The sequence below is a fragment of the Nannospalax galili genome, unplaced genomic scaffold (assembly GCF_000622305.1).
Source record: "Nannospalax galili isolate Female #2095 unplaced genomic scaffold, S.galili_v1.0 scaffold72, whole genome shotgun sequence".
Taxonomy (NCBI): domain Eukaryota; kingdom Metazoa; phylum Chordata; class Mammalia; order Rodentia; family Spalacidae; genus Nannospalax; species Nannospalax galili.
The window spans coordinates 8,236,042-8,251,252 of NW_008336933.1; the positions used below are offsets into that span (position 1 = coordinate 8,236,042).

The 15,211-nt window shown below is 42.1% G+C and overlaps 1 protein-coding gene across 2 annotated transcripts in view; it reads left to right on the top strand.

Annotated features, from left to right (window-relative positions):
* The window catches only part of F13a1 (coagulation factor XIII A chain), a 217,020-nt gene that overhangs the window by 39,836 nt on the left and 161,973 nt on the right, over nucleotides 1-15,211 (top strand). The window lies entirely within an intron of this gene.

Sequence of the window (15,211 nt, forward strand, 5' to 3'; positions counted from 1 at the left end):
GCCTCTTCGGTTCTGCCGTGAGAAGAGCTAAAAATAGCTGTGCATGTCTTTGGCTGTCCTCACCTCTCTAACTATTTCTGTCTCTTTTCTGGTCTTTTCTCTTCTTTTCTCCATCTCCATCTCTCTTGCTTTCTCTTGTTCTCACCCTTGGTACAGATATACACATGTTAGGCATCCATGTGCCTTCCTCCCAGCCTGCAAAGCACAGGTTTCTGAACGAAACTAGGGTCCCTAGGGTACCTACCACACTTCTATGCCCTCTGGTTACTCCGTGAGCATGCTGTAATACACCAATCATGAGTGTATTTTGCTGCATCTGGTGCTCTGCCTAGAGCTTGTAGACAGGATCGTGGAGTGTGTTGGAATGAGATCTCACCTGTGCCTCCCCTCCTCACTCTTCTTCCTCCGATTAGGTTCCTGTTCCTCTAATTTGCCTTCACCCTTTCTCCTCTCTTCTCTAGGCTTGAGTCTTGCTGTGACCTCCAGTGCTTGTGAGAATTCATAAGCTCGGCTCATTAGTACCCATGAAATTGAAATGCTACTCAACCATAAAGTTGTACTCTGAAGTGAGGAGTGTTGTGGTGTAGGCACTCCCGAATGTTCCCCATAATTCAGTGCATCTGGCCAATGTGAAATAAGGGGTGAGAAAGGTGGGAAAGGAACCTAATGAAAATGAATGTGTCAACCATTACACCTTGCTCTTAAGGCTCCAGTCTGAAAAGAGGCGGTGTGTAAGTGGAAAGAAAACACACTAAAGAAAAGAGCTAAGTGGCCTAATTATTCATCATCTGTGCCCTCTGGTTACTCCGTGAGCATGCTGTAAGGATTGATGGGGAATAACCGGAAGCTCTTTGAACTGCTGCTTAGTAATGGTTGCTTGCTAATAAGATGACTCAATTACCAGCCTTATTTTGAATATTTCAAGTGCACAAGCAGCTACATCCACATGGCACTCCTTACAGGAGGATAACCTACATAGAATACCACTGCAACAGCAGTCAGATGGGGCTACATGGACCATAAGATGCGCTGAATAGCCAGGCATGTCTTTGGCTTTCTTCATTCCTCAGTATCTCATCCCCTTCTCTGATCTATCTTCTCTTTCTTTAATCTATCACTTTATCTCTGTCTCTCTTGTTCTCTGCTCTCATGCACACATACACGTGTCCTAGGAATAAATGCCTGTGCGTGTACACTGGCTGGAGGAAGAATGGAAATTATGGTATAGTAGTGGGTCTAACAATAGTATGTTTATAAGGATTCCTTGAACCTCTAGGAAGTCATGGTCAGGGCTCAGGGCTCTAGACCTGCTGCTCTGATCTGACTAAAGCTTTTCTTGGCCATTTCTTTATTTGCTGTAATGGAAGTTGAACCCAGAACCTCCTTGTACACCTGGCAAGTGCTCCGCCAATGAGTTCCATCCCCAGCCCTCACTTGGCCATTTGGATAATCTTTTGCAAAACTGCCAGAAATCTTGTCATGCTCCGTCACTTCTAGTTAGTGAATTTGTGATGCAGCTGTGTCCCACACTCCCCATCCCATCATGGGAAGTAAGAGAATTTTAACAGCCCACGCTATCTTTATTTGGTCTTGCTTAAGTGCATTCTCTTTCCATTGACATGGAAGAACTGCATGTTTTCATGGGAGACAGGGTATTATTGTGGTACACGTACACATTGTGAGATGGTCACGTCAGTACCCATAGGTTGCCTGTCATTGCAAACATGAATCATTTCTTTGTGATGAGAACACTCAAATCCTCTCTTCTACCCATTTCATTTTGTAAAGTACATTCTTGTTGACTATAATACCCTTCTAAGAACTACTCCACCTATTTATCTGACCTTTGTTCCCATTAAGCAATCTCCTTATCCCTTCTTCCTCCCTTCTCCAGCCCCAAAGAAACATGACTCTACTTGCTACTCCTGTGAGCTTAGCTTTTTAGAGACTACATGGGTGATCTTATGCCCCATCTGTATTTCTGTGTCGGGTTCATTTACTTAAAATTATGAACCTAAGTCTATGTATTTGCAGAAATGCCAGGATTCCACGTTTTTATGGCTGAATGGTATTCCACTGTGCATGTGTACTGTTTTATTTGTTTGCCTTCACCTAATATCTTGGCTGTTGTGAACAGTACTGAAATGAATATGTGGTACAGGTGATTGCTTTGTATCACCTCCCATGCTTGGATGTATATCCAACAGTCCAAACCTGTCTATAGAGGATAGTATAGCTAGAGTAATAGGAAGACTACAGACAGATATTTAACACATCCCGCAGCATATAATCACATGCTCCCTTCATACAACTCTACCAGAACTGTGAACTACATGCAGTCAGGAGCTCGTATGGGCAGCTGGAAGGAAGATACAGGCTAAGAGAAAAGCCAGACAAGGCAGTTAGGTCTTGAGAAGGAATCTGAGGAACTGGGAACTGTTTTCAAGGGAAGAAACTTGTGTGGCCTCTAGACCAGTAGGAGGGAGTTTATAGAAGGTTGAAGAAATCATTGTTAGTATATACCAGCTTCTAAAGAAAAATGATTCATTCATGGAATGAAGCTTGCTGGCTGTATTTGGGTTTGGGCATCACACACTCTCCAAACACAGAAATGGAGGTCTGTTCCAGGTAGCCTGTGAGTTTCTGTAACAAAATCAGTCTGTGGTCGTTGCTTGGGTGGTGACTTGCTATATGTTGGACTAGCAGAATTCAGAGTTTGTTTCCTGCTTATTGGCGGTGAGCTAGGGCATCTGTATTCTCCACACAGCACATCACTATCCTCCTCCTAAATAACCCATTTCTTCATGTCAGAGTCAAATGCAAACCCAGATAAACTCCGTTATCAAATGTTCAGAATTTTATTAACATGTTCAAGTACAAGTAAGTTGCTGTTAGTTTCCAAGAACGGTTTAAAGGCAGTTCAAGAAACTGTGCAGGCTTCTGTGGACACAGGAACTGGGAGGAGATTTGAATGGTATCTGTTTCTTCTACTGACTCACCAATACCTATTGGAAGGTTCTATAAAGAAGAGGTGATCAGATTCTCACACTTGGAGCTGTGAAACAAAATATACTTTTAAAAATGGAGGTTTCTGGGAAAGCCTGTGTAGAAGGATGATTTTAAAAATGGAGGTTTCTGGGAAAGGCTGTGTAGTAGGATGATTTTAAAAATGGAGGTTTCTGGGAAAGGCTGTGTAGAAGGATGATTTTAAAAATGGAGGTTTCTGGGAACGGCTGTGTAGAAGGATGATTTTAAAAACAGAGGTTTCTGGGAAAGGCTGTATAGAAGGATATGTAGATGGATGGGACATAACAGAAGCAAACACTTGTTCTCAAGAATTCATTTGAATTAAGAATTGGCGAGTGCAAGTCACAAGTCATAGGTTGAGCATTGGTCTGGTCAGATAGGAGATGCAGCTAGCTCTGTGCTGAAGCGGGACGTGTCCCCGAATGGCAGGATGACTTCTTCCAGTGTAGTCATGCCTCTGATGGAGAAAAAACATTGCCAGTTCCTCTATTAAAATAAAAATATTCTGTGAAGATGGCTAATATTTCCCAGCCAGCCCCTGCTCATATATTTATTCAAATTGGCTTTGCAGATGACTAGCTACCACTCTGGAGAGAAGAGTGTCCTAGAAAGAAACAAGAGCTCCACGAGGAAGTTTCTGGGGAGACAAAGTGGGAAACATAGGGAGCTGAGCACAGAGGGAAGAGCTGGGTACCGTCAGTCACTGTGGCTGGAATGAGGGTGCCGAGGGTTGAGTTATAGTCAAGGCAGGAAGGAGAGGCGTATCCAGGATAAACTACCTGATGAACAGTTAGGACTGGTCCCTCTGATGCATGCCTACCTAAATACCTTATGTCCTCTATCTGCACATATGTAAAGGTAATGTTCAACATGGAATTCATTTCATGCTAGGGCTGGACAGGATTATACTTTTCAGTCTGCTCAACCCATTTACTTTGTGTGTCTAGAAACTATCTGTACCCAATAAGGAGTTAAATACTCTCTCATACAAGGTCAGCCCAGGATCTGATGGAATTCAGTGGGTCATAATCCAGGACACACAGAGAAAGAGAGTCTAGGAGGGATGCTAAAAATTCTGGCATAAGGTGGAACTGTCCTTGGCAAACCTAGGATATGTGGATATCAAATCAGAGCTGAGGTGAAGGAAGATACTGGAAAGCTAGAGGAATATAGCTGAAAATTATAGACTCACATGGCATTGAACAACGTGGACACATGTCCAAGTGGGCCATAAACTTCATTCCCATGAGGAAAGACATCAGGCTCCAAGAGCACTTGATTGGATAGAGTGTGGCATTGATCAGCTTTGGAACTACAGACTGGTCATGGTGGGTGCATTGAGCTTAGGTCAGGTCAATCAAAGAAGCCTGTTCAAAATGAAATAGGGAATACCTAAGTAGTTGAACAAACAGGAATGGATCTGGAAGCTCACCTCAGCAGGCACTGGAGGTATAACATGGGGTTCCTTTCCATCTCTTCACTGTAGAGACAGAGGGGGGCTGAGCTTCCTGAAAGGCTAAGGCAGCCACCCTAGTAAAGAACTGAACCTGTCTCTAAAACTTGTCTATATGAGCTCTGCAGGATATTCAGGGTGCTCTAACCATTCAAGGTTCCTGGTGGAAGGTAGCAGACTTGAACTAGCAGAGTGTTCAATAAGATCACTTAGGGAAAAGTAAGACTCATTAGAGTGAGAAGTAACAGAAACTTCATGTGATAGAGACACCAAAGTCCCATAATTCCATGACTCTAACACTCCATGTGTTAGATGTGCCAGATATCGGGAAACTGAGATGCTAATATTACAAGTGTATGAAGAAAGTCAGGCTTCTTGCTGGGCAGCTCAGAAGCAACACACTTCATCTGGGCCAGCCTTGTCTGGCAGCAGCCTAGTCACTAAACGCCTCCACTCAATTCCTCAAAACAACCATTTCACAAATCACTCTAATGGAGTTGGTTTCAGCTGACAACTTGTGGGACGAGTCTAATATATTCATTCTTGCTAAAGTGTTAATATCTAGGAAGAGTAACTATACTAACTCTTTCCTCCAAATTTGTATTTTGTAGGAAATAATGCTTTAACATCCTAAACTGCCATAGTGAATTCCACTCATTGCATAAATGTGGAAAGGGGACTTGGTCCCTGCTGTTCACTTCCTTCCTGAGGATCCTGCCTTTCTAAGACCTTTCTAGATCCTAGGTTCAGAATCCAGTTGGAAATACTGGAACAACCCAATTATCATGATCTAATTTTCCCTTTTTCCTCTTCGAGGGAAAGAATAGATTTGAGGAACTCCATCTAAGTGTAGTTCAGGCAGGCCAAGCTGAAGAACTATAGTATTGGAGGAAAGAGGTGGTGAATCCAGATGAGATGGGTTATGGGTTAAATGTATGTATCCCCTTCAAACTCATATATTGCTACCCTATTTATTCCCTGTTGTGATGGCATTTGGACATGGAACCTTAGATTATTATGTCATGAGGGTGGAGCCCTAGTGAATAAGGTTAGAGCCCCACTAAGAAAAAGACAAGACCAGAGTGTCATACATCAATCTCTTTGTCCTAGTCACATGAGGCCATAAAGAGGAGATGCCATCTTTAAGTCAGAAAGTTGATCCTCACCAGGAACCAAATCTTCCAGCAACTTCATTTTCACTATCTCAGCCTCCTCCGGGAGTATGAGGAACACGTCTGCAGTTTAAGCTACCCAGGTTATGGGATATTGTTACAGAAACCTAGCTGACAAAGACAGGCATTGAGGAATGAAAACTTTTGAAGGCCGATCCTTCCTGAAGTCTGGTAGCAAAGTGGGTGACACTTCACACTGTGGGTATGACCTGGGGAGAAACACATCAGCAGAACTTTATTTGGAAGGGAAGGATCCATCTTCTTAGTGCCATCTACTCTAACAGAGGCACTGGCTTTCCATTTGAACTATTATAAAAACTAGTGTTACTTAAAGTCTTATTTCCTTGTCTGGGGAAAATTGAAAAGCAAGGTGTGTCTCCCTCCCATCCTCATAACTGGATCCCCACAGTAAAAGCCATGGCTGATCGCCACACCTCAAAATTAAGTGGACAGATAGCTCTAGGTTCACCTGAAAATTAGTGACCAGACAAGCAAGAGCCTCTAATATCATGAAGCAATTAATTTCACAAAAGGATGTTTCTACGATGTGACAGAAATGAAGTAGTGGGGACAGCAAGGTGGCATTTTCAATCCAACAACTTTCTTATTTGTGCAACATATTCCCAAGTGAGAGGAAATGACACCCTGTCTCCATGATCTCATCTCCATCATTTCAATCTTTTCTAACTTTTATATTTGTGAAACAAATTGCTTTAAACATGTCAAAGACACTTGAGTGTTAGCCAATTTTTAAAAATAAAGATGATTAACAAAGACAGCATTTGTGTGTATAGACATCAAGAGAAAATTCCAGGGACACAAAAAATCACAGGCCTGATTTTTTAGGCATGAGCATAAGGTAATGTTCTTCAAAAACTAGAAAGAAATATCTCCCCTGCCTCATTCCTGATAGATTTATTGAAGACCCTGGCAATGTGGGTGATCAGTCATTTCTGTTTCAATGATTTACAAAGGAACTACTCACACATGGATTCTTCAGCATCTGAGTTTGGTTTGCATTATGAGGCAATGGGCCAAGCACCTCGCTGAGGTTCCTGCACCCTCCAGTCAGCCAGTATTCTTTTAGAGCTGATGTTTTCTTGAAGGAAAGATCTCCTTATGCCTCTTAGTTGAGACTAGCTGTTCCCTAGGGTCAGGAAGCTAAGCCCTCTGCTTCCCTGTGCAGCTCTGAGTATTTTACTATATATTTCCTACAAACAAAGACATCCTCTTACACATGCCTGAAGATTAGAATGTGAACATTGGTACTGTATGACCACATAAGCTTCAGAACCCACTGGAATCTCATTATTGCTTCAACAACACCCCTTATAGCAAGGGGACCAGAGAGAATCCAGAATCATAAAAGGCATTTAGTTGGTGTGTCTTGTGTCTCATTTCTTTAGATTTCTTCAGTTTAGAACTGATTCAGAACAGCTGTATGTCTTTCTGTGACTTTCATGGCTTGACATCTATGCAAATTACAAAGGAGGAATTCTGCAGCATATCTCTATTCTTGGGTTTTGTATGACATCTCCTCATGATTAAAATCAGGTCACACACCTTTCACAGGAATATCACAGAAGTGACACCATGTACTGGATAGCTTTAGTGTCAACTTGATACACCTAGGTTGAGGGAACCTCAATTGGGAATTGCCTTCATTGGACTGGCCTGTGGCATTGTCCATGGGGCACCTTCTTGAATGTTGAGTGATGTGGGAGGGCCCAGCCCACTGTGGGTGGTGCCATCCCTGGGCAGATGGGCCTGTGTTGCATAAGAAAGCAAACTGAGCAGGGGTCAGGGGAGCAAGCCAGTAAGCAGCATTCCTCCATGGCCTGTGCTCCAGCTCCTGCCTCCAGGTTCCTGCCCTGAGTTCCTACCTTGGGCTCCGGGATGAACTGTGACCCGGGATATTTAAGCTAAATAAACTCTTTCCTCCCCAAGTTGGTATTGGTCAGAGTGTTTTGTCACAGCAATAGAGAGACAAACTAGGACACACCATATTCTCCAGTCTCAGTACATTTTCTGCTACTATAAAGAATATCCAAGACTGAGGAAAAGAGTTTTGTTTGACTCATAGTTCTGAAGACTGGGATTCAAGGTAAGGTAGCCATGTCCGATGAGGTCATTTCTGCTGGGGAGGCCTCTACATAGTCCCAAGGTAGCACATAGTATCAAAGGGTAAGAGATGTGTATGCATGACCAGAACCAAAATGGCTTTTATAACACACCCACTCTCTAGATAACTTACCATCAGTATTTTCATCCATGAGTGTATAGACTCATTCATGACTGTAGAGCTCTCATAAACCTAATCACTACTTAATGGCACCTCTGCGCCTGCCTCTTTTTAAAAAATTTTTTTGTTGACTTTGTAATTTCATACAACAGTTCTTAATCAAATTTAGACCCCCTACCTCATTCATGCCTTCCCCATCCCCCCCTCATGTATTCTTCCATACAGGCTAAGTCCTATTCATTCAGGCATTTGTACTAAATGTCCTTTGGTGTAAATTCATCCAGTGGAGTCTAGTCAGCCCATCTAATGATCGTATGTAACTCATATTCTCCCTCACCAAGCAGCAACCAGTCTCCAATAATTCTCAGTTTAGTGCCATCCCACCACCTATTTTTTTCCTCCTTTTTGGGCCCTTGTTTAATTGAGTTCACGTGGGTCCTGTGCTTGATGCCATCATTGCCACAAGTTCACGTGTGCAAGCTTCCAGTAGCCTGGAAACCTCTGTTTCCCTGTGTTCATGAACCAGCCCTGGCTCTTATAGTCTTTCAACCCCCTCTCTCCCACAATGGTCCCTGAGCTGTGGGTGGATGTGGTTCCAGATAGGAGTCTATCCTACATCTACAGTCTCTTATTCTTCAAAACTTGGCCAGTTGTGGCCTTCTGTGTCCATCGCACTCCGTTGTATAAGGAAACTACTGGTGAGAGTTGAGGGATGCATTAGTTTTCTCTCTACCCCTTGTTCTGCTATAATCCATGAGTCTTAGGTGTACAGATTTAACTGTAGATGTGCCATCTAGTACTGGGCATCTCTCAGATGTAAATTCTCTGTGCCTGACTAGATGTGTAATTTTTCAGTAGCCTCCATCTGCTGCAAAAAGAAGCTTCTTTGGGGACTGGAGAGATAGCTCAGCAGTTAAGAACACTGACTGTTCTGGCAGAAGACCTGGGTTCGAATCCTAGTACCCACATGACAGCTAATAACTGTCTGAACTCCAGTTCCAGGGGATCCGACAGTCTCTTCTGTCCTTCACAGGCATTGCATGACACAGGTGTACTTACCTACATGCAGGCAAAACACACATACACATAAAAATAGTAAAACATTTTTTTAAAAAGTTTCTTTGATGAGTGGCATACTGTATGCTTGTCTATAAATATAAGGAATGATAATCTCTTACTATATGTAAGAAATTTCATTTGTCTAGAGATATGAAAGAAATGGTATTTTCTCTACGATCTATGTTCTCTCCTGCCATGTGTATTTGGCTGTTTCCACCCATGAGTTCCCTCCCACTGAGTGGGCTTTAAGTCCAATTAGATAGCTTTTGGTTGCCCCCCAGATAACAGTTCCACTACTGCACCAATAGAGGTAGTTTGTCATACTGGTCGTTATGGTTATTAGGGTTTAGGGCTGGGTTGGATTACTGTTTTTTTTTCCCTTGGCATTTGCATATCATCATCTAGCACGATGATAGCCAAACTTCATTTAGAAGGCTTCCAGGTCAGTTCCTGCTCCCTTGTTTCAAGTCCTGTATCCTAAGTATGTCCTGTATATAACAGTGGGGTCTTATCTACTAGTTCTGGGAGATAACCAAGAGGTTTGGCAATAGTCTGTGTTTGAGAGCCTCCTGGACCACCTTCACCAACCACTCAAAGGGAGGCCTCTTCTCTCTGGTGTACATATACATTAATGTTCACACACTGTATGTGCATTTCTCACAGGGTTTCAAGTCCCACCTCTTTTCAAAAATATTTTATTTATTAATTTTATTTATGTATATGAGTGCATTACCTGCATGTGGCAAGTACATCCATGTCATTGCAATGTTTGTGGAGATCAGAAGACAGCACTGGATTCCCCTGGAACTGGAGTTATGGACAGATGTCAGCTACCATGTGGGTGCTGGGAAAAGAACCTGGGTCCTCTACAAGAGCAGCCAGTGCTCTTTAACCACTAAGCCATCTCTCCAGCCCCGGCTTCCACCTCTTAATGCCTCACAGTGAGGATTAAATTTCAGTGTGAGTTTTTGTAGCATTTCTAATTATAACAGCATCCTGGTTACATATCATTTTTTTATAGGTCCCACTACTAATGACATGAACTTTGATCATTTTGTTAAGGTGGTGGCACAGGTTGGACACCCCAGAAAAGAGTCTTTGAAATTAGCATGCAGAAAATTGACCAAGGAGTGCTCTTGGGATCAGTTACAGAGGAAGGGGTACTGGACAAAAAGAGAAGTAAGGTCACTGGACAATAGTAACAAAAACCCTTGCTGACCCCATGTGGACCTTCAGAGCTTGAATGGCTTTCTGTAGTTCTACTGAGATGAGAAGAAGGGGATTGGGCTCTGTGCTCATTAGTTGTTGGAAGTGAACTTGGCCTAGAATGAAGGATGACCCTCGATGAGACAATTTTCTTCAACTTCAGTTGACCCAACAAAGGACCATTTTCTGCCATCATTCTCAGTAACAGGATAAGCTGCTGTCCTTCCTGAAGGAGCATTAGATCACAGACCCCAGCACAGGGTTATGTACTGAGATTATCCATGACAAAGCGACTTGTTATTCCCCATGTAATTAAAAGGTACTTTACAGGAAAGTAAATTATTGCATTTTCCCTACTCATCAATGAAAATTTTCAGGATAGAATGAGTGGTTGATATCACTATAAATTCTTGACATTTCTCTTTTAATTTAGTGGTTTACTTAAATCTGTTATTATCATTAATTAAGCTGATATTCAAACAGTCTAGATTGTGCCAGTTAGAAGCAGTTCCAAATGGACTCATCATCCTTGCTTCCTTATTTTATGTTACAACTATGTTTTTGACTCATTTTGTAATTTTCCTGTCCTAGTCCTGGAAACAACCATTCCTCTGAGGAGCTCTGCTTCCTTGTGGTAGCAAGCAATATTTAGAGCCAAAGCTATTTCACCTTCTTCTAGGACTTCCAAATACAACCTACCTTACCATTGTTTACCCTTATGTCACAACTCTTAACCTCTATAATGGTTTTCATCATTAAGGCTTCTCCTGATTCATACCCAAGAAGACTTGAGCTAATATGAGCAATATTCAATAAGGATAACCCCTGGTAGCATTTACTGAGCTCCACAAGGTGCCCATGCATTCTTTGTGTTTGTGTTACTGTTCTTTTGCTACTGTTAACACAAACTCAGGACTCGAAATAATAAAATGTATTATTTTGATACGCAGCATAAAGATACTCAAAGGTGTGAGGAAATCCTACTGAGAACCTCATATCTAGTCTCCTCCCTCAAGAAGGAATCAGGGGAATTCCTGATGATTGGCAGGTCTCAGTATTCCTCAGTTCCCTGAGCCTGGAATATGTTTTATATAAATGCAGGATCCATGGGACTGGAAATGAAGGGCAGGAACTCAGTGTCTTCTCCACATTTTATGTGAAGGATGGAATTCTGCTATGACACATTGTTCCATGAAGATATTAAGACATGATTCCCTACAAAGTGTAAACATGGACATGAGGGGAAATACAGTTAGTAGGCTCAGGTATTAAAATATTAGCAAGAATGAATGTATTCTACTTTGGGGGTAAAACATGGCAATGTTTAGTGAGTCAGTGCCAAGGACAGTTGGTCCAGGTGAGTCTCTAGGGGAGAATCATTCAGCTACTCAGTGAGCAGTAAGAAACTCCAATATATGCTCGAAGTACTTTAGAGTCTAAGGGCAGTGCCAATAAAAATAAAACAAAACAAGAAAAGTACTATTCAACTAAGAGTATTCACTGTCCCATTGTTTATAAATATGGAATCTTAGAATCAGTCTCAATGTATCAGAATAAAAGCTGAGCTGAACTATAAACAAAAAACAGAGATAGGCATTTAGATGAAATTGCTTCACCTTGCCACTTCTTCAAAGGAACGGATAAGCCAGCTTGCCATTCACAGAGCACCAAATTGTCCCTTTCTTCCCACACATAGTAAGTACACAGCAATTACCTTTATTAACAGAGACCTTAGGCAAATCAGTAGGGGACAAGAGACAAGAGGACATAAAGGCTTTGAGATGTCCAGAAGAACAGTTGTGATCCTCCCCAAGGCATCCCTACACCAGGCTCTTCTAAAGCACTGTGAGATGCTGCTTCTTATATACGTGCTAACGATATTCCATGTAGCTATGTCTCTTGCAAAAACCGATGTTAATTGCAGCTCTATGATGTATTTAAATGTAAGCAATGAACAGCTCATGAGGTAGTACTTAGCATCTATAGTAAGCAAACAAATACCCACAAACATGGGCACTCTGTGGGAAGGGCTTGCACAATGACGTCAATATCCACAACACTTACAGAGATCTTCACAGCCAGTGATGCCTTTACCAAGTTCAGGGAGCTGGTGATGCAGCTGCATCCCATGGTGTTGCAGGTAATGCTAGTTGGTGCCACTTGGACAAATGCAGAAATAGAGGCTGAGGGCTGCTGTGGAGTGATTTCAGGACTAAGATAGCTAATCTTAGTTGTCAATTTGACACACCTGGGAAGTAGGAATTTCCTCCATCAACTCAGCCTATAGGCACAGCTGTGGGGCTTTGCCTTGATTAGTAATTAATTTTAGGAGGGCCCAGCCCCTATGGGCAGTACTATCCCTAGACAGGAGGGCCTGGGCTGTATTAAAATTGGCAGCTGAATGTGAACCTGGAAGCAAGCCAGTAAGCTGTGTTTCTCCATGGTCTCTGCTTCAGTTTCTGTGTCCAGATTCCTCCCTTGAGTTCCTACTTTGGTTTCCCTCAGTGACAGATTGTGATCTGAACCTGGGAGTTATAAGATGAAATAAACCCTTTCCTCCCCAAGTTGTTTTGGTCAGTGTTTTATCACAGCAACAGAAAGCAAAGTAGGACAAGGGCTATCCTAATCACATCAGCTGTGACATCAAGGAACCTCCAGTAACTCAGATAAGGGCCTCAGTGAAATGAAAAGTATATGAGGTCTCCAATATTCCCTTTTCAGATGAGTCACCAAAGAAACATAGCAGAAGGTAGCATCTGGTGTCCTGGCTCCTCTTCCCAGCCACTCTTCCACCCAGAAGCCCCAGTGTCCATGAGGCCTAGGTTCCCCACTTCCTAAAGAAACAGAAGGCTTGGGACTGGAGAGATGGCTCAGCAGTTAAGACTTGCTGCCTTTCCAGAGGATCTGTATTTGTTTCCCAGCACCCATGTTGAGCAGCTCACAGCCACCTGTAACTCTTGCTCTAAGGGATCTGACACCCTCTTCTGGTCTCTGCAGGAACCCGCACACGTGGCATATACACACAGAGACACACAAAATAAAATTGAAAATTAAATGAAATCTTTTTCCAAAAATGAAACTGATGTGGTGCTCAGTGACTGGTTACATCTTAAATCTTGGACTTTCTATTTTTATTTTTGTTCTACCAATAATTGGCTTAGACAATGGAAACTCATTTAACACTTGCTATTATATGTTGTATTCCAAATACAAATATTTTTGCCAGAATTTCCAGTGATTTTTCTTATTCCCATTACTATTGCCACAAAATATTAATAAGAATTGACTCTGGTTTAAAATGCCATCAGTTGGCCTGCTTTGTTTGGAAGAACTTATTTTCTAAGTTTAAAAACATTTTTATTGAGTTTTTGTGCATTCATATAATAGTTCTTAATCAAATTTAGACCCTCTCCCCCATCCACACCTCCAAATCCCTCCACTGGGTTTCATGCATTCTATAACATATGTTAAGTCCTATCAGGTCAAGCATTTGTACCCAGGTGTCCTTTGGTGCAAGTTCATGCACTGGAGTCTAGTCAGCCTACCTAGAGATCTTAAAGAAGATCTACTGCCTTTAACCAGCAGTAATCAGTTGTCAATAGTTTCTAGGCTGGGGTTGGAGCCTGCTGCCCAGTTCCTTCATTCTATTCTGTGCTTTCATCTGATCTTATCCTTACTTTTTTATGATTCTTCACTTTAAAAGAAATAATATTCTAATAAATTGTTGGAGAACATCATACATGCACATTATATATTTTTGTATTCACTCCCACTCCTCCCCCAACTCTTCCCAGATCAACTCCACTTCTGGCTTCATGTCCTCTTTTTTTTAAATAACACACCAAGTCAAATTTGTACTGCCCATATACTCATGGTTGTGTGGCCAGGCACTGTGGCATGGTAACTCTAGCAGGAGCCACACTCTTAAAGAAAATTAACTCTCCCTACTCCAGAAACTACCTGTTATGGGTGGAGGCTCATGAGTCCCTCCCCCTCTACCCTAGAAAGTTCACTGACTTAATCTTGTACAGGTCTTATGCAACCAGTCACAGCTGCTATGAGTTCATAAGTCCAGTGGTCCTGTTGTGAACAGAAGACACTGTTTTGGTCTGGTCTTCCCCAACCTCTGCCCCCACTTTCACAGCAGTCCCTGAGCCATGGGGACAAGGACTGTGATATACATGTCCTCTTTGCGGCTAAGCATGCTGCTGATACTTATTCTCTGCACTGTCATCAGCTGTGAGTTTCTATGTTAACCACCATCTACTACACAAAGAAACTTCTGATAAAATCTGAAAGCTAGAGGACCAGGAACACAAAAGGTCACAAATGGCCAAAGCATAGAGATTAAGAGACTGCAGAATGCTGGTTCTTGAACAGGACTCCTATAATAAACTCCACCTTCCCAGGGCTTAGGGAGCATTGCAGAAAAGGGAGCGGAAAGATTGTAAGAGCCAGGGAGGAGGTGCATAACCATATGGAAATAGAATCCTACAACTCCTGGGACTCATATGAATCTACAGCAGTGGTGTCAGCATACACAAGTCCCATGAAAACTCAAGCAGACAAAAACCTAGCATAGAACTGGGGAAATGGAAAGCAGACCCCAGTCTTAGCTGAAGAAACATTAGCAACTGACTGCTGCTAGGTGAAGAGCTGATCTTCCTAAAGAGAGGGACTCTAGATAAGCTGACTAGAACTCAGTAGATGAATTTGTGCTGACTCACTTGACACAATAGGCCTTAACACAGATGACAGAATGTATGAATTCCAGTGGGGGGGGTGTTGTGGAAGGGTGCCCATGGGGACAGAGGTATAAAGATGATTAAGACTGCTTGAGATGTTCTGTATAAAATGCACAAAAATTCAATAAAAATAATTTTAAAAAATACTTTGTTTGAGCTCCTGTGTCATTCCTTAATGTGTTTAAAACATTTAATGATAATGACTATTCTCAGGACTCTATTAATATTTAAGCAGATAGTTAGCTTCTTACATTCACATGGAACTGCAATATGTTGCCTAAAAATGTCTTTGTAATAGCTAGAAGGA